This window comes from Tachypleus tridentatus, chromosome 9 (assembly GCF_004210375.1).
Source record: "Tachypleus tridentatus isolate NWPU-2018 chromosome 9, ASM421037v1, whole genome shotgun sequence".
Taxonomy (NCBI): domain Eukaryota; kingdom Metazoa; phylum Arthropoda; class Merostomata; order Xiphosura; family Limulidae; genus Tachypleus; species Tachypleus tridentatus.
The window spans coordinates 94,529,346-94,537,935 of NC_134833.1; positions in this window are offsets into that span (position 1 = coordinate 94,529,346).

Here is an 8,590-nt window from a genome sequence, read left to right on the forward strand (position 1 = left end):
GATGCTGTTATTGTCGAATCTGTTTGGTAGAAAAACACGTCCTTATATCTTGATATTTTTGGTCATCTTGTAAATCTCTCTTTTTTTTTTATATATATATATACTGCTGGCCAAAATCTTAAGACCAATGAACATAAAGTAAAAATATGCATTTTGCATTGTTAGACTCAACCATGTATTTGAGTACAGCTTCAAAAGATGAAAATAAGAAAAGGGAAAATAAAAATAATAAACGTTTTTAACATTTCATTGGAAAAATGTAAATACTATGAAATTAGGCTAAATACTAGCTGGTCAAAAGTTTAAGACCATACTGAAACAAAGCATTAATCAGAAAACACATAACGAAATTTAGTCATTTGTGTTCAAGCATTAGCATTGTCAACATCTCGCATTGACATCTCCTGTGTTACATTTGGTAAAAACATTGCAAAGACTAAAAGGTTAACAGAGTTTGAATGTGGCAGAATTGTCGAGCTGCAAAAGCAAGGTCTCTCTCAGTGTGCCATTGCTGGTGAGACTGGGCATAGTAAAACTGCTACTGAAAATTTCTTAAAAGACCCTGAGGGATCCGGAACGAGAATTTCAAGTGGTCAGCCCAAGAAAGTTTCGCCGGCATTGAATAGGAGGATTTGACAGGTTGTCCAGCAAAATACCAGCCAATCGTCGAACCAGATTAAGGCCCTCACAAATGCAGAATGTAGCTCAAAAACAATGAGCTGGCATCTATGAGAGAAAGGCTTTAAAAACCATAAATGTCTTCAAAGGCCACGCCTCCTTCCACACTACGAAACAGCTCGGTTACACTTTGCTGAGAAGCACCAAACGTGGGCTTTAGAAAAGTGGAAGAAGGTTGTTCTCTGATGAGAAAAAATTTAACCTGGATGGTCCAGATGACTTCCAACGTTACTTGCACGATAAGGATATTCCATCGGAGACATTTTCTACAGGACACAGTGGATAAAGTTCCATCGTGTTTTCGGGTGCTTTCTCCTTTCGTGTAGCTTCAGGTTATACAGGGGTGTCAAACAGCAGCTGGCTACATTGGCATGTTGGAGAAAGCGTCCTTATTGACTGAAGGCCTTCACTTGTGTGGAAATGACTGGATCTTTCAGCAGGAAATCGCTGCAATCCACAATGCCTGCAGACCAAAGGACTTTTTCATGGCGAATAACGTGATTTTTTTTTACCATTCAGCGTCTTTACCTGAACTGAACCCCAATGAAAATGTTTAGGGGTGGATGGCAAGGGAAGTCTATAGAAATTGGCATCAATTCCAAACAGTGCATGATCTTCGTAAAGCCATTTTCACCACGGGGAATAATCTTCCAGCCAGCCTTCTACAAACACCATGCCAAAGCGAATGTTTGAAGTTATTTGTAAAGATGGCCGTGCAACTCACTACAAAGACCTCTTGTTGGGCATTTCCTTCCCTGTTTAGGACTTCATTTTGGTTTGGTCTTAGACGTTTGACCAGCTAGTATTTAGGCTAATTTCATAGTGTTCACATTTTCCCTATTAAATGCTAAAATGTTTTTTATTTTCCCTTTTCTTATTTTCATCTTTTGAAGCTCCACTCCAATAAGTGGTTGAGTCTATCATTGCAAAATGCATATTTTTTCTTCATGTTCACTGGCCTTAAGATTTTGGCCAGCAGTGTATATATGCATACAAATCAGAAATGCCTAGCAGACATGTGCTATTTATTTATGGAAGGAGCTGCTTTAAAGTTATGAAACAAATATACATTCATCTTTGTAAGTTCTTGAGAATGCAACAACAGTTATTGATTGGTTTTATGATACTATAACATTATACAAACTTTATGATTTTGATGAAAATTGCAATGAAAGAAGTACATCAGTATATAGCATGTTTGGTGTGATGAGGTTTCGAACCTGTTACCCACAGATTATGAGTCGAGTGCCTTAACCATCTGGCTATGCTGGGCCACTGGTATGGGTATTAACACTTAATAATAAAGCAGAGAATAACGTTTCGATCTTCTTGGGTCATCTTCAGGTTAACCAAAATACATTTTTACTTGAGTTTCTTGTCATCACAAAGTATTCCTATATTTTTATCCTTTTTTGATGTTAAGATGCTATAGTTTTAACAACAAAGTCGATGATAAATATTTATCTACAATATTATTCTTGCAGGTATGAATTACAACATATTGTTACAAGTAGTATGGAGCCAGATATGATTAAATTGCTAAACTGTAAATGTGATAGCTGAACGTTTGTGATCTGTTACTGCAAAAACCAGCTCAGAACTTTCTGGTCATGGGTGAGTTATATGAGTGTGGCAAAATCCAATTTAAGGGAAAAATCACTTAAATATTAAACCAAAAAGTAACAATCACACCAAATAGTTCATGTTTCCTGTTGTTTCAGGGAAGATAACTCTACAACATATATGACTAATGTGTAAGACTAAATCCCCTCTATATGTTTCTGGACAGTGCACGACGTCATTTCTTAATCATGATAATTAGTAGTGGTTAAAAGAAAACCACAATTCTAGTGTACAGAATGTTATCATAAACGCTTAAAGTTAAATTTTTGTACAAATATCGGATTCCTTTTAAAAGAATAAGCACAAGGTGAAACAAGAATACTACCCAATTATTGCTGAACATTATATGACTATCATATAGACTACTATGTTTTCAATCTGAGGGTTGCTTGTTCCAATCTCTATCACACCAAAAATGCTCACCATTTTATCTGTGGTGGTTATAACATGAGGGTCACCCAATAACTAAAGAGTCTAGTGATGACCAGCTGCCTTCTCTCTAGTCTTGTCTTTCACTTCTCATATAGGGACTTTCCCAGTGCAAGTAGTTCTAGCATAGCTATGCATGAAGTTCAAACCAAACCAGAACACTCAATATTTTGTACACTCTACAACTGATGTCTTTAAAAGCCAATTTGTACAAAGCATGTGAAGTGAAGCAGTGAAAAAGAAAATCATATACGAATTATTAAATTTATCACACACATTCAAAGAATACACCAACTTTCAAGCAGTGGAAAATGTCAAGTAATAAAACTAGTTAGTAAATCTATGATCTTGGGATGGCAATGCCAAAAATAATGCGAACAAGAACATAGGGATGATACAGCTCTACACACATTACCCCTAAAGTGTTTAATGTCACATTGTAAAATACTGCTGCAGTTTGAAGTTATATATTTGTGACTGTTGGTGTGCAGTTTATCATGATATCATGGCCATGTCATGATTCAGTGTGACAAAAAGCCTTGGACTTGCATAAAAGGAAAACAAAGTTGAATCAAAATGTGCCTTAGTTATTACAAATTCTCATTACAAGGTAGATCGAATTGACTGACCTCGAAACCACTTTGTCCTTGTGTAACATTAACTATATAATCAAAAATATCTTGTTTATAAATTTTAATCATGTTTTCTGTGTACGATCCTGTGATTTTACCTGTTAGTCTTCTGAGATAGTTTGCTTGTTGCCACTTTTTTCGTAATTTTCACTGTGTTTTCTCCAAATTAATTTTGAATATATGTTAAGCCTAAAATTTTTGATGACTAATTGTTATCAAGAAGAGCACTGCTAAAGTGTAATTTAGGAGGGTTCTATGCGATTTAAGTGATTTTGCGAATAATGTTAAATTAATTTCTTTTTTGTATATCAATTTTAATCTATACTTCTAAAAGTACTCTATTATTGGACTTAAAACTGGGTGTAAAAGTATGCTATTCAGGGTGTATTTGAGCTATTCCAGAAGACCACATATTCAGCCAACTGTGAAATTTAACTACAGTTAATATTGTTTAATATTCGATCACTAACATACATTGATACAGGATAGAACTAACCTAAGGAACACTCATCTCTGGAGTAAAGTACTCCAAATGGGTGCTTCAACATTTACTCTACATTTTCTGTCATCAAGATAGATAGATAACCATCAAATAACTCCTGTTGGTAATTCCATTTGATTTAATTAGGAACTTAAACCATTTTGCCATACAGTGTAAAATGCTTTCTCGATATGGAGAAAATAAAAGACAGTACATTTATTTTGATTAAAGCTATCTATTATGGTTTCAGTAAGCCTAACTTATCAGTTGTTTGTCAAAAGTTTCTGAAACCATTTTGAACTTCAGGTACTTTGGGTGTGATCTCTAAAAGATATTAAATCCTGTTACTAATTATTTGCTTTAAACTTTTGTCTAGATAGCTAATTAAACTGACCAGTCTATAATTTTCCAGCTTATTTACTGGTTTTACTTCCTTCTAGAACATAAGTATGTTTGCTTGCTTCCAAGAGGCAGAGATGTATCCCAAATTTAGGAATATATTAAAACTGTTAACTAATGAAACAGTTTCTGAGTGTCTTTCTTTACTAGTAATATTTGTATTTCGATCTTCTCCTAGTGCTATGTTTTCGTTTTATGGACAGTATAACTTTGGATTTAGTTACTGTGTTTGTGATTGTTTTTGCTGGATCGTGATAATTATTTCAGTAGATTGTTACAGTAGTTGGACATCTTGATATATATATATATATGTCTTGATTTTTGTGGACATATTTATTTACATTATTCTAGAAATGGCTATTCCTGTCTGGTTCTTGATGTGTTTTAAAAGTTTTGTGTAATTGGTCTTTAAAAGCTCTTACTTTTTGTATATTTGTGTAGACTATTTTATTATTGTAGTGTAAAGTCAGATATTTGTGAGTGTTTAGATTGTTTGTAAATTTTTTTAGTGTGTCTAAAATTTCTTACTATAAGTATATTCATTCAGCTTCAAACAGTAACTGTTCCATCTATTTTATTTTAATTGTTTAATTCTGTTTCTTATGAAGTGAATTTGTTTATAATAATTGAATCTCTTGTATCGATGTATTGCTTTCTGAGTAACCTTCTTTCGATTATGTCTATTATATATTCATGTGGTTTCTATTCTGTGTAAGAATTATATGATTATTGTTCCTGTATTCGTTTTTTTTGCTGTATTTATTAGACACTTAGAGGTTGTTTGAAAGTACATCTCAATATCTGATGGTTCATGTGTAATTACAATGGTAAAATTTGGTAGTAACTTATCTACTTTATTTGCATATTTAGACCAGTTAGATTTCCGAAAATCAAATTTAGGTTTATTATCGGTTGATTGTGATGAGGTGTAAGATCGAAGACAGGGGCTATCACTATCTACATCATTGTCAGCATAAAGAAATTTGAACATTGGTTTGCTTGTTCTATTCTATTAATGCACAGAACAAGTACATCACTGGTATGTGTAGGAATGTTGTCACTTAACACACAAGCTTAAGAGCCTTACTCTATTTGGTGGTGTTTTATTGCATCCAAAATTTTTGTTTACTATTATCTATTATTATTATTTGTTTATTATATTATATTACATATACAGAAAATGCATATCCAGTATTTTGGATGAAGATCAATCAATTCCAGATATGGTTATCTTATTATTTGATATATTGACATCTATGTTGATATTTTTGTTACTGTTTTGAATGTCTATTTGAGTAACAGAACGAGTAAATTTATATAATAATGTTATGCCCCTACTGAGGTCAGTTTTTATTGTATCTACTCTTAAGTGTAATATAAACTGAAAATTTAAGTAAATTATGTGTATAATACACAGTTTCAGTAATTACTGCAATATTAGCATTAGTTGTTATTAGGTCTTCAATCAAGTGCTTCTTGGAAGGAAGACAGACCACCTTGAATGTTAATGCGTTTGATTATAAATGTTTGTGTTAAAAATATGCCCATGAATTTTTGTGCTATATATAGTATTATTAGTGTTATGTGGATTTTTGTCATGTTTATAATAAGAGTGACACAGTTCTGCTTGTTTTCTAGATTTTGAAACTGTGCAGTGAAATTTTTAAGACTATCTTTAAATAGCCTCTACTATTGAGCTATTATGTGATGGTTTTTTGAGATTTTGTATTTTGTTTACAGCTGTTGTCAGTATTTTGAATTTCATTTACTATTACTTGTTCTGTCTGCTGTATGTTAGAATTCAAATAATACAGAACAAGTTAATACCATTGAATTCTAACCTATTGATTGTAAAGGAATTTAATGAGTATTATTTAAAATTTAATTGAAAGACTGTCACCTACTCAGACTGAATAATTTAGTAATATTAACAGTAAAACTTTTAAAGATATTCTCGGCAACTTCAATGCAGCTGAGTATCTTAATGTACTAAATTAAATTGTTGTTTGTGATTTTGAATCTCAGTTTCCAAATCAAATTATTTATTCTAACTGTAAACTTCCTTCTGTTGATGACTTGTGTACTACACTTGCGACTGTTTACCTAAATTTAAATAAATCTATATGTAACTGGATTTAAAGTCAAACTCCAAATGACTAGCCTCCACAAGTCTTCCAGGACCTTTGGAGTAAGTAATGACAGGCTGGTTAGAGTAAAGATAGGATGAGAAGTTAGTTAGTTTGAGTAATATAAGTAGTTAAGTTGACATGGCACTGTGGGTGTAGGCATCACAACCCAGAGTTGATAGAAGGACTAATACAAATTTTGAGGATGCAGCAGATCAACTTGCCCAAGTAGTGATATACAATAATACACAGGTGAGTGCAGGAGTACATAAATCAAGATAATTCTGACCTAATTATATACCTTGACTCAACAAAGTTTCAGTTAAGATATTTAACCATAAGTTACAAGAATTAGATAACAGACTATGCAGAGCATATACACATCCAATTGAGCTGATGATACAAGATACCCTTAAGTTAGATTATTATGAGTGAGATTTAACCATTAATATAACTCGATGAAAAGCAAGTGAAGCAAACACACTCTACGTAACTTTGCTGGACCTGACTGATGGAGCTACATGAAAACAGATCTAGTGTTCAAATGAGATAAAGAAATTTCATACGACACTCATTTTACATCTGTAAACAGATAAATTTAGAAACAGGGCAGACTTTCATAAGGGCTTACAATACTGAAATATCTCTTACTAGAAGTAAGCTGCACATGGAAATGGAGATCTATAGTTTCGAAGGTCTTGCACCTTCAGATTTGTATTGATAAATATTCCAAGAAAGACTGTTTATACAAATGTTGAATATAAATGAGGATAAAGTAACACTGTCTAAGCATATAATTATAAGTTAGGCCAGTAGTAGAGAGAAATTAGCTGCAATGGGACAGCATAATGTATAAATTACTAGGAAACAGGCACAATGAAGCAAGATAGACTGGAATTCTATTTTAGTAAATGTAGCACAGAAACATAAACAAGAGATAGTAAAGTTATTCAAGGAATACGGGTATATATTTACAGGCAAAAATGATAATAATGGTTTTACAAATAAGATTAAACATAAGATATAAAACCTATTTCACACAAACTCTACCAAGTACACGAGAAACACGGTATCATTGAAATCGTGTAAAGAGATGCTTGAACAAGGAATAATAAAGAACAGTACTAGTCTGTACTCATCTCAAGTTGTTTTGGATCCTAAAACTGATGATAAATTAAGGTTTTGTGTGAACTATAGAAAGGTGAACAGTATAATAGTCAAATACATCTATTCATTATCTAATTTCAGGACATATTTATTCAGGCAATAAAATGAAAAAACCTTTCATATGTGGATTTACAAAATGAGTATTGGTAAGAAGAAGATCAGCTAATACTGATTTTGTATTATCTTCAGGCAAGTGTCAGTTTTACAAAATGCTTTTTGGTTTATGCAAAGGCCTGTTGACATTTCAAAGATTAAGGGATGTTGTTTTATCCAATTTACAAGATTTGGAATGCTTTTGTTACTTGGATAATGTTGTAGTGTTCTCAGCACATTTTAAAGAACACTTTGAAAGAGTTAGGCACCTATTTGATAGATTATGGGAAACAAATTTGAAGGTGAAGCCAAGCAAGTTTCAATTCTTGAAAACAGAGGTCGAATATGTTGGTCATGTGTAAACTACAAATAGTGGAAAACCTAACCTTAGAAGTTAGAAGTTACTAAAAACTAAGCAGCACCTAAAACAGTGAAAGGACTTCTAGGGTTCTATAGAAAGTTCATCTTACATTTGTTATTACTAGTAAAACCATTAATGGAACTGACTGAAAAAATGAATTTTTTTTTAGACAAAAGACGGGGGGGGGGATTTGAGAAATTAAGAGATGCTCTATTAAAGGCTTTAAGATTTCAGTAAAAAAAATTACCCTAAGTGATGATACTTAAAGTGTTGCTATAGATGTGAAAATGGAAAAGAATATAATTTTCACAGTAGACAGTTAGGAAAATATAAATTACACTGCACAACAATTTTTTTGAAAAGTTTTTGTTAATTGTGACAGGCACCTGGTGGGTATGCACAAATATAGTTTTGGTTTTGCTTCATCACGTAGGAACTCTGAGAAATAGATAGTTAACTGTTTACTGGCAATAACATATTTAATTGCATTTGTATCTAATATGCTATTAAGTTCAACATAATTAAAAGTGTTTTGATCCTGATTTTTGTTTGTATTCAATGTCCGGTGCATCACGTTGCAGTGTCCAACAGTAGTCAGAAA